The sequence below is a fragment of the Halichoerus grypus genome, chromosome 3, assembly GCF_964656455.1.
Source record: "Halichoerus grypus chromosome 3, mHalGry1.hap1.1, whole genome shotgun sequence".
NCBI classification, from domain to species: Eukaryota; Metazoa; Chordata; class Mammalia; order Carnivora; family Phocidae; genus Halichoerus; species Halichoerus grypus.
Window position 1 is genome coordinate 159470450 of NC_135714.1, and position 19804 is coordinate 159490253.

Consider the following 19804-nt stretch of genomic DNA (forward strand, 5'->3'; position numbering starts at 1 on the left):
AGATAGAGAAAAGTGAGGGATGACTACAATGGGTATGTGTTTCCTTTTGGAGATGATGAAAATGTCCTAAACTTAAATGTGGTTGTATTAGTCTGTTAGGGCCGCCATAACAAAATACACAGACTGGGGATGCTTAAGCAACAGATATTTATTTTTTTACAGTTCCGAAGACTGGAAGTCCAAGATCAAGGAAGTCAGCAGGTTTGGTTTACTCTGACAATAGGTGTCAGCAGGTTTGGTTTATTCTGAGGACTTTCTTTGGCCTCTGTGTCTTCATTTGTTGGCCCCTCAGTGTGTGGGTTGTCTGTGTGTAATTTCCTCTTTGTATAAGGGCACCAGTCATATTGGAGTAGAGCCTGTCCATATGAACTCATTTTTTCTTAATTAACTATTAAAAGCCTTATCTCCAAATATAATCACTAAGTTTGAGACTTTAACATACGAGTTTTCAGGGCACACAGTTCAGTCCATAATGGTGGTGATGGCTGCATCGAATATGCTAAAAACCATTGAATTGTGTAATTTAAGTGGGTGAATTTTATGGCATATGAATTATATCTCATTATAGCTTTTGTTTAAAAAGGGAAATGGGGTGTACCTGGGTGGCGCAGTCAGTTAAGCATCCGACTTTTGGTTTCGGCTCAGGTCCTGATCTCAGGGTTGTGAGATCGAGGCCCCTGTCGGCTCCACATGCGGCATAGTCTGCTTGACTCTCTCTCCCTTTCCCTCTGCCCCTCCCCCACCCTGTGCCCACACACTCTCTCTCTAAAATGAATAAGTCTTTAAAAAAATAAAAAGGGAAATGGGGAGGCATTTAAGATTTTCAAGAGGGAAAGTAAAATGATCCTATCTGTTTTATAATAAATTTTCTGGAAGCCACCTCTAGGATAAAAGTACAGGAGGCTGGAGACAAAATGGACAATACAGAGATTATTGCAATAATCCAGACTGGATGTCCTGGGAGTCTTAACTAGACTAGGGGCATGAAAACAAGAAAGAAGGGAGAAGACAAGAGTGATTTTTGCCTGGTTAAAGGCAGCCCCCTATCAGAAAACATCTCTATGGGCAGGCCACAGGCTGACTCCATGGACAGGCTGCACAGACAATTGGGGTGGTGTGTAGGATTCTGAGAAGTCTCCAGGAGCCTTGAAGACTTATCCAATAGTTGCCTGAAATCTCCATATTGCTTTGTTTTAAATTGTGCATAAAACTTTGAATGAAATAAATTCTTCCCTTCTCCTCAAAAGGAGTGGCCCATTAAATCATTACCATTCACTAATGTATCTAGCACAGATAATTCTGAAGGATCTGTTAGTTACTTGGCTGGCCCTGAGGACTGTGACAGTTTCACAGGTCCTGCCAAGGGGAAGGCAAGAATAAACAATGCAGAGCACGTATGAGGAGGGGCTTACAACAGGCTCCCCATGTGGACAGTGGAAGGGGAAGGACACAGACAGCTCATAGAGGAGAACAGGAAAGGGCATTGGAAGCATGTTTCCTGGGCCTGGCCCTGTACTGCACTGTGAAATTGGTACAGCCTTGATTTTACATGGAAGGAGATTTTATCTGTTTATTTTCTATTATTTCCTGTTTGGAACTTGATTTTCTAGTATATTTCACTGCTATAGTCAAAGTCCAGTACAACCATATTGGATAAAAAGGTATCTACATAAGGTAATGCTCATTCTGTGTTCATGGATGCATATGTAAGTATGCTTCTCTCTCTCTCTCTCTCTCTCTCTCTCTCTCTTTCTCTCTCTCACACACACACACACACACACACACACAATCACTCCAAGAACACTTGTAGAAGCACATTTGTCTTTGGGCCCTTAGTCTTCCCTTATTCTGTCCTTTCCTCTATCAAGAGTTTGACCCCCTCCAATCTTCTCTTCCTTCTCCCTCTCACCATCTACTTTTTTTTAAAAAATGGATTCTAATCATTTAAAGAGAGAATTCAGCCCAGGGAAGCAGAGATTCAACATTTGAAGATCTCCATTTTGGCCAGCAGCTCTATCACTAGCCAAGTATATAACCTTAGGACTCTCTTCTATCTCTGACCCTTGGTTTCCTCATCTATAAAATGACTATAACATCACCGGCTTCACAGGGCTGTTATGAAGTTCTAATGAAATCAGAGGTATGTTGGGACTACTACATCAAAATAAAAAGCTTCTGCACAGCAGCGGAAACTATCAACAAAACAAAAAGGCAACCTACTGAATGGGAGAAGATACTGGCCAATGACATACCTGATAAAGGTTAGTATCCAAAATACATAAAGAACTTATACAACTCAACACCCAAAAAACCACAAGTAGCCTAATTAAAAATGGGCAGAAGACATGAACAGACATGTGTCCAAAGAAGACATACAGATGGCCACAGACACATGAAAAGATGCTCAACATCACTGATGATCAGGGAAATGCAAATCAAAACCACAATGAGATGTCACTTCACTCCTGGCAGAATGGCTAAACTCAACAACATAAGAAACAACAGTGTTGGCAAGGATGTGGAGAAAAAAGGAATCCTCATACACTATTGGTGGAAATACAAACTGGTACAGCCACTGTGGAAAACAGTATGGAGATCCCCCAAAAATTTAAAAATAGAATTACCATATGATCCAGTAATTCCACTACTGGGTATTTACCCAAAGAATATGAAAACACTAATTTAAAAAGATATATGCACCCCTATGTTTATCACAACATTGTTTACAATAACCAAAATATGGAGGCAACACAAATGTCCATTGATAGATGAATGGATAAAGAAGATGTGGTATATATACAATGGAATATTACTCAGCCATAAAAAGAATGAAATCTTGCCATTTGCAACAACATGGATGGATCTAGAGGGTCTAATGCTAAGCAAAATAAGTCAGAGAAAGACAAATAACATATGATTTCACTCATATGTGGACGTTAAGAAATAAAACAAACAAACAAAGGAAAATGAAAAAAGAGAGACAAACCAAAAAACAGACTCTTAAATGTAGAGATCAAACAGAGGGTTACCAAAGGGGAGGTGGGTGAGGAATGGGTGAAGTAAGTGATGGGGATTAAAGAGTACACTTATCATGATGAGTACTGAGTAATATATAGAATTACTGAATCACTATATTGTATACATGAAATAAATATAACACTCTATGTTAATAACACCGGAATTAAAATTAAAAAGAAGGAAGGAAGGAAGGAAGAGAGGGAGGAAGGAAGAAAGGGAGGGAAGGATGGAAAGAAATCAGAAACATGAAAGTACATGCAAGGCTCTAAATAATATAAGGCAGTATTATTTCTCCCTAGGATATTACCACCTGAACAGCTTTACAATTTTGCAGCATGGAAGTTTAGCCCTGAGCCAAGAGGGGTAAGAATATTTGGGATGAGGGCAGGAGGTTTCCTAGTCTCCTCACGTAGGCAAGTACTTCCTTTAAAGCTGCCTACATATAGATACACACACACACACACACACACACACACACACACACACACACGAGTTTTTAATCCCTAAAACTACTCTAAACTTTCTATTCAGGCCTCAAGGGTGTATTTTCATACCATTCCAGCTGAATTCAGAAGTGGAAAATTCCCAAAAAGTCCTCTCCACAGCTGTCCAGTTTCGGGTTTGATAAACTGAATAGACCTCAACGACGGCTGTTTCATTTGTTTTGCACCATCTGGTGGACTGTGCCTGGAGGTACACGGTCTGCTCTGGAATTGCCAAGCAGAGCGGTAGAACCTTCCTGTCATCGCCCCAGGGCACAAGGGGAAGGAAGGCTAAGGCCCAGGTGGCTGCGGGCTAATCAGCATCAGTGAGAAAAGGGGTTCTACAGAAAGCAACACAAGAGACTCCAACTCATCTTTCCTGAACATGTAACAACCTACAAGTAGCTGAATTGGCCCCTCCTACCCTTACCAGGCTGGCTGGCAATTCCTTTAGAGTTGATCGTGCTCACCCTGGTTCTTCTTACCAAAGTGTAAGCCTCTTGAGGGTAGGACTGTATCTTAATGCCCTTCCACTCCCACCTCTACACACACACACACCCCAAACTTGACTGAGGACAGCACTCTATCAGTGCTTACCCTTTCACTGACTTGAGTAGACTATCTAAAGAGAATTAGAATTTCAGTGAGGATCCCTAGCTATCTGACACTGTGCAGTCTTGGAGTGTGTCTTGACTCTCTCCCTTTCCACCTCCAATGAAATGGGGACACCAACACTCAGTGATGACCTAATGAGGTCACAGATGTACATCTAAGCCACCAATTTTATTCAGAATCCAACTGGTCTATCAGCAGACACTGAGCGCATACTCTACGCCAAGCATTGTGTGATATGCTTAGGGCCAACGGGTAGAAGGGAAAGGGGAAGCAGAGAATAAGACCATTTTGCTCATGCCTTCGAAGAGCTCACAGACCCCCTAGGAAAGAAGGTATGTTCACAGTTCTTAAGTGCAAGCTAATGTCTGTGAATAACGAATGGGCTACTTGGTCATAACTGCCACACCAGAGAAGGGACTAGGGTGGTCATTGAGGAACTCAGGGAGACTCAGGGTGTACTCAGCTCTACAGTCACCCCTATAACCTAACTAAAAATCCTACTGAGTGTAGAACCTTTCCGAGTGGCCTGAGGCTTCCTGATGGGCTTGGTAATACTGCCTCTAGACAAATCATGTTTCTTCCAGGCCTTTCCCCCCGCATGACTGCCTTCTCCTCTCTCTCTTCTCTACCTTTTCAAGTTCTATTCATTCCTCAGGCCCTACTTCCTGCCCCACTAGGAAAGTCTTTCCTAACCACCCCAGGGTCACTGATGTCTTCTTCTCTAAATGCATACAATACTTTAAAACCCGTATCACGTGACGAAGCACACAATCATAATCTGGTATTTTCCAACACCTCATATGTATATGCCTCATGTCCTCAACTAGATGGTCAGTTTGGTAATGGAGCAGTGAAGCTGTCTCTTCGGCAGCCCCACGGCACCTAGAAAAGTGCTGAACAGGTAGGATGGACTCAGCAGGCGCAGATTCCAGCTCTCTGGGCCTCCAGCAGAGAAGGGAGGCGCCCCCTCCTGGCTGAGGAAGTGGCTGCAGCCAGGCTCCTGGGCGGCAGCTCGGGAAGTCAGCCAAGGAGAAGGGAAAGAGGAGGCCCTCCCATGCTAATGCAAGTGCAGCCCCTGCCAACAGGCCATTAGTCTGACCTTCCTCGTGAATACGCCTCCCCTCCTACTCCAAGCTGCGTGCTTTCAGGACTTCTTTTCTCCTTTGAGGCATGCGCTAAATCCACTTGAGCTGGTGTTCACCTGGACACCAACAAAGGAGAGGAGACATCACAGTTTGGTTTGCCTCAGGCTCCAGAGGCCTATCCTGAAACCCAAGGGCTTCAAACAGAGTTTCTGTGGAACTCTCTTACCCGCGCTCTCCCAAAGTATGTTTCACAAAATAGCGGTCTTGCTGGACTATTAAGACACAAAAAGTAGTTTCAAGTCAAATATGTTTAGAAACACTGAGTTAAAAGAACTGAGACAGAATTTTGTGTTTTGCTTCATTTTCCTGCAGAAAGTTCCAGAGCTCTTAATGGGCATTATAAGTCTCCAAGAAGAGGCTGGAGCACATCACTCCAAATGTATTTGGCCAGGGAATGGTTTTTCCAAGATTGCTTCCCACAGAGCACTTTAGGAAATGCTGTTTAGGGCTTTCCTTTCAATCTTCTTGAAAATTCCCCACAAAGGTTTCGGAGCTACATGCCCCACGCATTTTCTCTTTTAGAAATTGTGATATACATGTTGATACATACAGATAAAGTCAATTTCTCTGAATACCAAAGTAAAACATTCATGACAGAAAATTTGGAGAATGAAGAAATATACAAATAAGAAAAACTAAAACCACGGCAAAGTGAAGAGCGTTCCAGTCCTGCAAGATTTTTTTGTTGACAATGAGGTAATCCTGCAGACTTTCTGTTACTTGAAGGGGCCTTCCCAGATAAAATCTTGCCTTTTTGTCCCACAGGTCACAGTTGAACGTCCTCCTCTGTTTTGCCTATTGAATCCTGCTGAGCAAAGATCACTTGCTCTGTGCATGGGGCCAAGGCGCACTAGTCCTCACCAAAATCAACACCCTCAGAAATAAAAGCAAATATAAGATCTGAATAGGTGCTGTTAAGATGGAGAAATCACCAGCGGGCTGGAGGAGAGTTCCAGAGCTCATGATGAGGGTTGTTACACTTCACCAGGCACTTCGAAGTTATCCCATTAGTATTCAATGGAACCAATTCACAGAAACCAAAAGATTTCCAGTATGAAGAGACCAAGGGGAGAGAGAAGGGAGATCTGAGTTTTGTTTTCCTCGTGGGCAGAATTAAGAGACTGGATTACAATATCTAAAGTCACTTCCAATGGGAGTAATCAATACAGTTACCATTGCTAAATTATTAGACCAAAGCTATTATCTTGGTAAATGCCTAAGAAAAAGTAGCACCAATAGTAAAGGAGGCTGAATCTACCATGTATCTCAAGGCAACTTAATTCTCTCTCCTCTCCACCTTCTTATGTGCTTTATCCAGATGAAATCATATTTCCCAGGAAACCATTTGGAGGATAAAGAAATTATCAAAGGAAAATACACAAGTAGGCTGGAGAGTCTGTGAGAGGAAAACACACATAACTGCCCCACTTTGCTTGGAACAAGCTCCCACCCCCCACCCCGGCCCCCACCCCGGCCCATGTTCACCACTGTTCCAGGCTGCCTCCCACTAGGATTTTCAGCTGATCATGCAAAGACATTTAGGCCAACTAGGAATAAAAATATTAAATGAGATAATATGTAAGTGCTAAGAAAAAAAGAAATTAGTCATTGTTATTTTAAGTATACATTTTTAAGACACTATAATATTCTAAGGCCTGGAAATCAAGCAAAAGAGAAAATACAGAAGTAGTGTTTGGCTTTAGTAACAGGATAACTTTAGCCACCAGGCAGGGTCTCCTGGCAAAGACCCCTGTGGGATGTCACTCTAGAAAGGCAGCAGCCAGTGTTATATCCTAGCAGTGTTACTATTCAGTTCCTTAAAATATCCACCCCCAAGATCAGTCCACTTTATTTGGAAATGTCTCTTACATCAGTTATCTTTTTCCTCTCCTCCGGTCAGCACACACAGTGTGACCACATCCCCACAGGGCTGCTTGCCTTCAGCCCTCCTCTAGCCAGTCCAGGCCCATCAAAGTAACTGTCTTGATTTGCCCCTTTGATCACCTTCCTCCCCCACCTAAAATTCTTCTCAGTCTCCCAGTAGGTATGGAATTCAATACAAACCTCGGCCTCGCACAGGCTGCTCTCTGCAATCTACTATTCCAGTCTCCCCTTCCTCCCTTTTGCTGCTGGCCATCGGCTGGACCCAACCAAAACCCAGAAGGCAGGGCAGCCCATTATGCAGCCCTTTCCTGCAACCTCTTGGAGCCCAGAGCAGCTGTAAAAGGAGAGGTAGTGGACCTGGAGGGGAAAATAGAGAGTAGACAACACAGCCACTAACATAAGTTTTTAAATGTAGAAAATTGCACCCAAAAGTACCTGGGGGGAAAAAAGGGAGTTAATATTCTTATAGTCTTGGGGTCAACCTTTCTAAAATAGCAGAGTTTGGGCTAGACGCCAGGCAGTTTATCTCCAGAGCCCACGCTTTATATATGTGTGTCTGTGTAAATATATACAAGTGAAAACAAAGGATTTTTTTTTAAAGATTTTATTTATTTATTTGACAGAGAGAGACACAGCAAGAGAGGGAACACAAGCAGGGGGAGTGGGAGAGGGAGAAGCAGGCTTCCCGCAGAGCAGGGAGCCCGATGCGGGGCTCGATCCCAGGACCCTGGGATCATGACCTGAGCCAAAGGCAGAAGCTTAACGACTGAGCCACCCAGGTGCCCCGAAAACAAAGGATTTTTAAAGGCTACAAAAATCAATAAGTATGTTGTAAAATTCCAAAATCTATTTAATTTTAGTAATAAAGAAATTCAAATGCATATGTGACACTAATCTATCAAATATCAAATTGGCAAAGTTTTTAAAATAATCTACCACCCCCTATTGTCCCAGGTATGATTCAACGGGCAGAAGTGTACATTGACACAACTTTCTTAGAGTCGGTTGGGCAACAAATATCAAAACCCTTAGACTTTGATCCTAAAGTAGAAATTATGAATGTGCACAAAGACTTAGCAACAACAAAGTTTAGGGCAGAAGAGTTTAAAATGACAAAATGTTGAATATAAATTAATATCCCTAAAAAAGAAAATAGTTAAATAAATTACGATATACCTACATAACAAAATACTATGCAACCATGCAATGTGATATTCTAGAAGATTGTTGTGACATGGAAAGATATTCAAATATACTGCTGAAAGAAAAAGAAATTTAAAAAAATATTGTGAAGGGCGCAATGCTGTTTATGTTAAAATATGCATTTAAAAAGGCTAAAGAATAACATAAAATGTTATCAGTGGATATTTTTGGGTGACAAGATTCAAGTGGTTTTTATGTATTTCTTTGTTGCTTATCTATACTTTTCAAATTTTCTGCATGAAATACTTTTGTAATAAGAAAAGCACAATAAAAACATTGTGAACTAATAGAAAACTGCTCCTCTTATATGCAGAGTGATTTTGTACCTGCTTCTGAGCCGCTAAATAATGCCATCCAGGCTGTGTGCTGTATGACTCCAGTGGGCACATTCTCTGGGCAGTTGGGATTTATTTCCAAATAAAATGTAAAATAATAATCTACTATATTTCAAAACAATTTTTCCAAGGACAGGAAAGGGACAACACGCGGCAGACGTGACTTCATCATATCAAAAACTGACAGCGTGAGACCAAGAACACTGACCTCTTCATTCACCTTTCTGGGCTGCAAACTTTAGAACCAAGCTGCTTTGTACCACAATTTCCAATGCCTACAAAACCCTTTGTGAAACTAAGCCACAGAAAGAAAGAACCCTTGTCTAGCAGCTAAAGGCAATCTGCCAATTTATTTCCATCCTTCATCTAATTGTCTGTTGGCCAGCTAAGTGAAAAAGGTAACCAGAGACGGGGAAGGAGGCTACTTACTGATAACAATGATAGATAAGTAAATAAAACATTCATAAGAGTCGGTTCTCTATGTCTCAGACCCATTTTTTGTGCCTCTCGGTGGTAGCAGTTTAAAGAATCAACGGTGCTTGAAAAAAAAAATGGACAATGGGACAAAATAAAGACACAGAATGCAGATATGCATATCATAAAACATGGGATAGGATATGAGGAGAAAATACCTGGAGGAGGGTTGCTCCTTGGCCAGACTTGAGTCTTCCAGTCCTTCTAGAAGAAACATTGTCTACTGCTATTTGGAAATAGCTCCTGGATGAAGCTGACCACCCTGGTGCAGGATCCTCGTGTGGTGTCCCTACTGCCACGTACAGGGGCGAATTGATGTGTATTTGCTTTACGTTTGCCTTTAGTTCGCTATTTCATAGGTCGTAGGCATATAGCATACTTATGTTAAATAGATACCTCTCCAAAATGTAAGAAAAGATCATTTGAGGCTAAGAAAATGATTTCTTCTTTTTGATATTCAAGTGCTATATGCTCCAGTAGAGGTCAGTCTCTCACAATTGATTCAAGGACAGGAAGAAGCCCCTCCCTCCGGACCTTATCACCCTCAAAATCCTCCCCTTCCAGTGGATGGTACAGTGGAAAGAATCCCACAGATTAAAGTCATTACATGATAACTGAGGGCAAGTTATTTAACCTTTCTTAACTTTAGTCTTTATCTATAAAACGGGGGAGCAGATGGGGGGAGAATTTTATAAGTAAAGTTATGTGATAAGATCCAGCAACGATATTGGGCACAAAATGCCAGTGAATGTGGTTTCCTTGCCTTTTTCTTTCTTTCTTAAAAATCTCTCCATTCCATCTTCAGAGATAAGACAAATACCTCTACAAAAGTTCCCGACTGGCTTGAGTTCACACTGAGTTATCAATCACCAATCTAGATCCTTTCTTGATGATCAACTCTAAAAGGAAGAGAGAACTGGGTGCTGGCAGGAGACAGAAGACAGAGAGGTGGAACTATGGAGGGGCTAGAATGACCTAGAAAGAAAACACTATGTTAAAAGCTAAGGCAACAACGTCACCTACTATTAGTTCTCAGAACACCAAACTCAGGCGAAAAGATTTAAGTTAATAGGAACTAGACACACATACAGAAGTCTAGTGATATTATAAAATATCCTTAAGGTCAAAATCACAAAAGATATTAGAGGACAGGCGTTGGAAGCCCTGTGCCCTTGCTCCCCCCACCCCCCACCCCCACCCCCCAGCCACCCTCTCCACATCCTGCAGGAGCATAGGCACATGGTTTTAATCTCTATCCTGCCATGGAAGCTTCGAGACCTGAGACAAGTTGCCCAATCCCACCAGGCCTCATTTCTCTCCTCAGCAAAATGGAGATAACTATGACTTACCGAACAGATAAATAAGGTAATAAATGTAGAACATTTAGCATGATGTCTGGCAGTTTAGGTCCTCAAAAAATGAGAATTTCTATTAATTATCTGTGCAGTTCTAGAAACGCACCTCCTCCCTGGACATCCATTTCCTCATCTCTAGAAGGACGAGCAAGGAACTGAGAGAGAACTTCTAGGTCCTTCCAGAACAAAAGACTCATCTGAGTGCCATGCGGAAGCCCAGCCCCTCTTCAGTCAGCTCTCGCATGGAGCCAGGCAGCTTGAACCCAGGGACATTTCCTGCAGGCCACAGCCTGAGCTCCGACAGCTGCTTCCATCATGCAAAGCAACAGGACAATGTGGCAAAAGAATCCGTGAGAGAAAAAGATTCAATCCAGGCCAATTTGAAGGAAAGACTTTGTCAAGATCATTTTAAAAACGAAACGTGACTTCCTCTTTTTTTTGTTTGAGGTCAAGCAATGAGAAGGGATACCAAGCTGAGCTTAGTCTCCGGAGGCTTCTGAAGGATCACATGTCTCTTCAGAAATGCCATTTTAACTGATGTAAGTGTGAAGGAGTTAGAACCCCAGGGATTAAATTTCTGCTGAAATACACATGTTTCTTGGGGGAAAAAAATGAGCTCTTGACCCAGAGAATGCAAAGCCTTTTGGAAAACTCTTCTAAGCCTGATATGGAGGGTATCAGATGCCACTGGCCTTTCAGGGCTCCCCCCATGTTGTAGGTTAGCATGAGATCACACCTGGCTGTGCCGGCCTCGGGGACGGGGATGGGGGGAGGGACACCTGTCTTAGCTTGTCTCACATATACACACACACATTCTTAGGCCTGGGAACTTTTTTCCCCCACAAAGACATGTTTTATGACTATGCTTGTATTTTTATGACAAAACAATCCCACATTCGTCTGAGAGGAAGTGGGGTCTGAGTAGCCTGGGAGACTGGACACCTGGCCTCTGCCAGGCCAGCCCTGCCACACAGCTCCGCTCACCTATGGGGGTAAGTGCTACTGGGGGGGGGCAAGAGGTCCCCTCTGCGAGCGGGTCTGAGCGTGCGCCCCACGAGCCAGCCTTCCTGTGAGAGTCAGCTAGAGTTTGTCACAGAGTATTTGACTCGCATCCCCATCCCCGGGCAACCACATGATCTGTTGTCACTGTGCACGAGTTTGCATTTCCAAGAATTTTATGTAAATGAAGTCCTACGGTGTGAATTCTTTTTTGTTTATTTGTTTTGTCCTGGCTTTTTGCTTTCAGTATAATAATTTTGAGATTTTAGAACTCCACTGTATGGATATAGCACAATGTGCTTGTCCTTTCACCAGGGCATGGATGGATATTTTGGCTGCTTCCAGTTCGGGTCTATTACAAATAAGGCTGCTATGAATATCTGTGTACAAAATAAAAAGAGTATTTGACTTTCAGCAAGAAAGTTGCAAGTCCCACATGCTATCTTATCTCTCCCAGCCTCGACGTCTTCAGCTACCAAAAAGGAGCAACACATCCTCCTCCTCAACGGTCATAAAAATTAAGTGGCATAAAGCACGTGAAGATGTTTTATAAAGTATAAAGAACTCTCCACATGCAATATTAATATTCCCATCAGTCTGTATTCATTCATAATCAAGGAGCTACTGGTCAAAGGTAATGGGGGGGATCTTCGTTGTGTGTATGAGTGTGAGTGTGCATGCAAGTGTGTGTGCACAAGAAGACACTTTGCATGGAGCAGGGCGAGATGAAGACGTGTGATTCAGTGCCCCATCCTCTCAGTACCCACCATTTATGTGGGGCAAAAGTGGTGAGCATGTAAAAAGGTGAATAAATGACCCTAGAAAGCAAGATGCAAAGATGTCCCCAGGAAGTACAGGGATCTGCGCCCTGGACGGTTAGAACCAGAAAGCGAGACAGAATCATGCACTGCGATAGTCAGGAGGCCTTCTTGGAGGATGGAAGGTCGTCTGGTCCTTAAAGCAAGGCAGGGAGGCCACTGTAGGTAACTCATACTTGCTCAAGGATCTGCCCACAGCCTGTTGTCCTTAGTGGGTGAAAAAAGGGGAGCCAGAAGGGGGCCCCTGAAGTGCTTATAGTATAAATCCTTCTCACTGCATCAGGGCCCGTACTTAGCAACCTTCCCATGCTCTTTTCTGATCAAAAAAGGCCTGTGTCATGTTGCCCTGCCTGATGATTTTCAGTCCTGACTGGACAATACAGACAGCCGGAAAGAGATGAGCTCTCACACCGCCCTGCTTGAGGGACAAGGAGGCTCCCCAGCCTCAGCAGTCAGTAGCAGCAGGACCCTCCAAAGGCCAGAGTGAGGGTCGGGGAGGAAAAGAAAAGAGCAGGTGGGAGATTTGTGAGGAACAGAGACTCTCCCAGCCTGCCGGGCCAACAGCTGGCCGTCTCCTCCTCACGCAGAAGATGGGAGATGTCTTCTCTGAACAGAATAAATAAAAAAGCGCTGGAAACAGGAATACCAGGCAGAGCTCCAGGCGGAGCCAGGTGCTGCCCAGAACACTGGGACCCTCGGTGAAAGTCTACGTAGCAAGTGGTGGGCACCACACCCCCACCTCACCCTTGTTAACTCCCAGAAAGTGGAGCCAGGCTTACAGCACAGAGCTAAAAATCTCTTCTCTGAGGAACCTGACAGGCCCAAGGAGGAGGAGGACCAAAAATACCTGTAGATATTGATGTTTTATGACCAATGAATTATCCAGATTCTTCTTTGACTATCCTTTAGAAAGACTCATCAGTCAAAGAGCTGAGCCCACACACATGGCTACTCCATTCAGCCTTTGAGTACTTCACTCTTCCTAAGACGGCCAGCAGGTACCTGAGACTGGAGGAAAGCCTATCACACAATAGACAGACAAAGAGGGGCGCCTGGGTGGCTCAGTCGTTGAGCGTCTGCCTTTGGCTCGGGTCATGATCCCGGGGTCCTGGGATCGAGTCCCACATCGGGCTCCCTGCTCGGCAGGAAGCCTGCTTCTCCCTCTCCCACTCCCCCTGCTTGTGTTCCTGCTCTCACTGTCTCTCTCTGTCAAATAAATAAAATCTTTAAAAAAAAAAAATAGACAGACAAAGAAAGACATAAATGTAGTAGAAGAAAACATTTTAAAACATATTAAATAAAACATAAGAGGTACAAGTAAGTATGATACAAGACCAATGCCTCTGAAATAAATCGAGTACTATTTGTTGCAGAACAGAGTGCCATTTAAGAAAGAAGCCAAAAAAAAAAAAAAAAAAGAGGTCCTGGAAATTTAAAAATATGCTGGCAGAAACTTAAAAACTTGAAACGGTTAGAACAAAAAGTTGAGAAAATCCCCCACAGGAAGCATCGCAAGAAGAAAAAGAGCTAAGAAACACAAGGCAAGATTAGAAGAACATTAGACAGTCCATCCAAGAGGTAAACAAGATAGACGGCAGGAATCCTAGAAAGATACAGAAGATGGAGGAGTTCAAATTAAGAAATTGTCCTAAAACTGAAGAGTTTTCAGACCAAAAGGACCTGAGCGTGCCATACTCCGACACTAAGAGAAAAATACCGCCCCCCCGCCCCGGTACTTCATGTGAAATTTTATAATACCAAGCTCACAGAGGAGATTGTAAAACTTCTAGCAACACCAGGAGTTGGAAGACAACTGTGCCAGTTACTGAGCTATTGCCTCTGAGCCCCAGTCCACCCACAGCGGGGACTCTGCCAACCCAATTTCTCCTTGGCTAGCCAGCTTCCTGTTACAGTGTGTCAATAGGTAGACTGGAGTGAGATTAGAAGTCTGCACAAGGAACGAGCACACGTTCACTCTCGTTGCCTTCTAGACCTATTCCCATCATCTCTGTCACAGCCCTTCCCCTGGCCGTGGGAGTGGATCAGTCTCCAGGCTTTGAATATTTTATTTTTCTAGAACATTCCAGAGCCAACCTCCCGCTACCCTTCAGAGATCTCAGCACTGGCCAGCAACACATCTTCCTCTGAGGTCTGGTGCTCAGCAGCAGAAGGCTCCTCCTTGGAGCTTCTGGGTTCTAAACCTCCTAACCCCCTTCTCTTTCTAGCTCTCGTTCAACTTCCGGAAGTTACTATCTTACCTCAGTGCCCGCTTTTCACTTTTTCAGCAGGTACCACCTGGATTTTGGCCCGGTAATATTGATTTTAGGCTTTTCGCCTCCAGAGCTGTGGAAGAATCCATGTCTTCTGTTGTTCAAGCCACAAAGTTTGTGGTCATTTGTTACAGCAGCCCCAGGAAACTAATATCGGGGGGTGGGGTGCAGAGTGTAATAAAAGAGATGAAATGGGGATAAACTCACACGTTCTAGAGTCAGAAGATTTAGTCTAAATAGATTTAGTCTAAAATGGAAAAATCAGAAATAGATTTAGTCTAAAATGGAAAAATCAGAAAACTGTAATAAATGCAAGAGGTGACCATCAGAAGACAGAGTTACTAAAACTGATCTACGGACTGGAAATGAGAAGCTGAGAGGGCTGTTGTTTGTTAGAAGACTTATAGTACTATCTGGCTCTGTAAACTATATGAAATTTAAACTGTATTAACTTACTAAAAAAAAAACTTAAGGCGAGGAAACTTGATCAATTCATCTCATTTTCAAGAAGTATTTTGTCAACCCCTCTTTCTGGACAGAGCAGAGATGGATACTGTGAGAAGAGTAAAGACCAGGGAGTGGAAGAGATAGAAAACCACTTAATTTGGCCGATTCTATAAGCAAAGCTCCATAGAAGGCACCACACAAAGACTATCGCCTCTACTCCTCATGATGACCTGTGAGACAGGTATGAAGCGACAGATAAAGACACTGAGTCCCCGAGAAATGAAGTCACTTTCCCCAAGAGCACCCTGCTTGGTCTCTCTGCCCCAAAGCCTTTGTTCTGCTCTCTACCTATCTACACTGTGCAGACAGAACAGATCTCTTGGTAAAGAACTCAAGGGAGGAGGAGCCTCTTTCTGCCTGACGGAACATAAAAGGCTTCATGGAAGTTGTGGCTGAGTTGCATAAATACTGAAAGAATATCGGGTTCTTTGAGTTTTTACTACTTGGTTCCATAGCAGTCTCTTAGATACTAAAGAACAGAATGAACATTTTTTTTTCCTCATCTCCATTTTGCAAAAGAAAAAGTTAAGGCTTTGTGCAATCAAGTTAACCAGGTGATAAAAGCAGTTCTTGAACTCAGGTCTTCGATTACCACATCCTCTGCTCCTTCCATCTCACCGGCACCTAATCAACACTTGCTGAATTGAACTGCACTGAAAATAAGCTTGCAGCAATACCTGCTCTATACGGTTCCGGGGGGAAGGAGCCTAGGACAATGCAGAAGGCAATGAACTGGAAAGTAAAGTAGGGTTCCAGAGAATTCAGAGGCAAATGATGAAGGCTGGCTATATTGCCATTGCCTCTCACTTACCCGAGTCCTTACAAAATCGAGAGCTACAAACTGACAAAAAAAAAAAAAAAAAGGCATTTCAAGGCAAGCAAAGTCCAGCTGGGAGCAAGACAGTCTGGCTATAAGCATTGAACCAAAGCCAAAAGGGAATAGAAAAAGTCTCCATCAGACAATCCACCCATTTAAACTTGATCTGCCAAGCCAGGGCTCCTTCTCTCTCTCCCATTCCAATTAACAGCTCTGCTCCCAGCAACCGACATGCTGAATCACCCTCCAGAGCCACAGCTGACGGCTCATAAAGCTTTGTGCTCATCTCATCCTCTAATAGCCTGGAGCTGTATTGGTGTGACAGTAGAAATTCGCTCCCAAATTGGAACTTTATTATTTTACTGTACAAAAGTCAGCAGGGTTCTTGAAGGAACTGCAAACCATCTGTTAACCCTTTCCAATCTCACCTCTCATAGCTGCCATCGGAAAATACAGCTTCATGTCAAAGAAGTACCTTTTGATCACACCCCCGGAAGCCCACCAGCACCAGTGTGAGTGCATAGTCAGAGTGGATCAGTTGCCCAACGGCAGGATGTTGGGTGCAGCTAAACCTCTCTGAAAAGGCAAGTTCCGTCTAAAATGCCGGCTCTACCACTCACTAGCTGGCTAACCTTGGACACCTCCACATCTTTCTGAGTCTAGTTTATCACTTGTAAAGCAGTCAAATCACACTTCTCCCTGTGAAGACTTAAGGAGACCATGTAGGGGGCCTACCGAGCGCTTTGACCATCCCATAGGAGGCACCCGCCGGATACTTACTTGCTTTCTTCCTTGGGTCGCTTTCCTGTTCAGATTAAGCATTGCCATTTCCTTTTGATTTTGTAGAAATTTTGCCTGAAAGGGAAGAAGAGAAACCTGTTAACTCCCAGATGCAAATGATCTCACCACTCAGCTCCTCTCCTTGATCAGGATACCATCTATCTTCAGAAGGTTAGATGAACTTGAGAATACCTGCCAAAATAAATGTGTGTCATTTTAATGACACTCAGGTATTAGAACCTGTAGAGGAGAAATTCAGCAAAAGAGAGGAAAATTCAGACAAAGGATCTGGAAAAGGATACATACAAGATTTATCATCTCCACAATTTTGCCTGGATATGGCTAGTTGCAAAAACACTGGGGCAGGTAGTTAAAAGACGAGTCATCAATAGAGTCATGGACTGTTTGATCTTCAAAAATGAATAGTTGTTTGTGGACTGAAAGTAGCATGAAGCAGCAAGAAAATGAAATCCCCCTACCTCATCCAAATGGGAGTTTGTGATGGTACCACACAGAGGGAAAAAGCCTGGAGAGAAAGGGTCTTTTCCATTTCCTACTCAACCTGGAAAATGTCTTCTTTCTACCAAAAGTAAGAAGAGTAAAAGAATTCTCCTGCTGAGATGCCACAGGATGCAACGCAATATAGAAAGAAGTGTCTCCTGGGTGTAGGCAGCCGGAGCAGGTGCTTGGCAGAAATTAGAGAAGGAATGAGCAGCCCTGAGCCCAGCATTGCCCAGAAAAGGATAGATGCCTTAGAGCGGCCACAGCGTCTACAAGTACTGTTGGCATTTTTAGTGTTTTGTTTTGTTTTGTTTGGCATTTTTAGTGTTAAGAGATAACATTTATTGAGATCCTACTGAAGGTAAACATGGGGCTGTCTCGTTGAATCCTCACTCCTAGACCATTCTTATGTCCCTTTCAGAAATGAAGAAACTGACGTATCCAGAGAAACATGACCACTAGAATATTTGTAAGTTTACAACACAGGACTGCTAGCTACAGGCACTAGGCTATACAGTTGATCTCTAGGACTTTACTCTTTGTCTATCACTAAAATTTGTGCCCTTTGATTAATACCTCGCCATTTCCCCCTCCCCCAGCCCCTGGCAGCCAGCATTCTATGAGATCATATGCTAATGTTGGTTGGAAAACTCAAACTTCTGGGGAGCTTCCTAGGTGAAATGTGAAACCGGCCCCCATTCACAAAGGACAAGGAGAGACCAAAGACAGAGGCAGGCCACCTCAGATCCGTAGGTGGCAAGTTTAATAAGCAAGGGAACTCACATACAAGGCTTGTCTTAGGTGGCTGCAAGACGAGTAGATTTCCATACCCCCCACCAGAATCTTAAATGCTTGTATAGAGGCCTTAATTGGGTCTCAACACCACTTTTCGCTCTCAAGGCTATGTCCTTGAAACAGCTCGCACTGTGGGAACAGTGGGCAGAGTGTACATTCCAAGGACTGGGGAGGTGGTGAGGAGCCTCCCATTGCCCAGTTCTAGCTCAAGGGTCAACCAGTGGTCATGTCCTCTCAATGACCTCATCCAACAGTTAAGTGTTTTTATTATAAAAAAATAAATGAATGATAATAATAGTAAAGTAAGCAGCAAGAAACTTTTGGAAGTAGTGGATAGGTTTATGGGATAGACTGTGGGGATGGTTTCATGGATATATACTTATCTCAAAACTCATTAAGTTGTGTACATTAAATATGTTTAGCTTTTTGTATGTCAAGATGGAACATCTCCAAGGTCATGGAGTTTGTATATGATAGAGCCCAAAATTCAAAGTCAGATTATCTGATTTCAATTTAAATTATCTTTGCACTTAAATTCTGAATTTAGAACAATTGCATATCAAAAGGTGATTTGAAAAAAATTCTAATTTGGGGTACCTGGGTGGCGCAGTCAGCTGTCTACCTTCAGCTCAGGTCATGATCCCAGGGTCCTGAGATTGAGACCCGCATCAGGCTCCCTGCTCAACAGGGAGTCTGCTTCTCCCTCTGCCCCCTCCCCCATGCTCTCTCTCTTTCTCCCTCTCTCAAATAAATAAATAAAATCTTTAAAAAAAAAAATTCTAATTTAAAGCAACAAACATCCCCAGGTAAACCTGGAACTCAGACTATCATGGGCTCCAGAAAAGGAAAAGAGAATGTTCTAGAAGCAAAGAAAAAAAAGAAGATACATATAGAACCAGGATAAAGACTTTTTTTTTTGGCCACACTTAAAGAAAAGTTCCTTCATTCTCATGCAGTACATTATTTGTGGTCATATCTACATCTCTTTATGCTATATTAATATGTTAATTGTATATGTAATGTAGGTTCAGTCTGTCTCAATAAACCCTTTTATAATATCATAATACAACCATAATACAGCCACACACAAGGAATTCATAATGTAGGTTCAGTCCGTCTCAATAAACCCTTTTATAATGTCATAATACTTGGCAATGTAATACAGCCATAAGTTAAAAAATAAAAAGCATTCAGGTGTGATTAAGGAAATTATTATCAAACAATATCAAATACTGTTAAAGAAGCAAAGTACCTAACCAAGAATTCTGTCAAAATCCCACTGCACTGAGACTGCAGGCCAGATGAACCTCGTCCCTTTTCCTATTGGGTGGCAGCTCATTATAAAAGCACATTCAGTAAATTACCTATTTTTAAATTACTTTCAGGACCACATTATTTCTCTACCCTAACAAAACACCAGGTTGCTTTGGGCCATGTTCCCAATCAGATGTGATTGGAGGGGTGAGGGTATATGGGACAAAATATGACTATTGCCCCTCATGCCTGGGATGAATCAGCATCCTTTAGAATGCAGTGTTGGTGAATAAGCATTACAAAATATGGCTAGAAAACATAGGATTCATATTTCTGCCCAGCTAGAATCCCCATGAAGTTATTCTTCCTGCCAAAGATAGTGAAATAAAAGGAATGGGGAAGAACACAAATACACACCCCAATACAAAGCACAGAGCATTCAATGTAGAGTGTGTTGGAGAGAAAATTAAAGGAGTTGTCCCACAGTAATGAACAAGCGAGCCCAGGTGTATGGAGAGTGCTCTTGAAGGAGTCAGTTAAAAAGACTTGGTA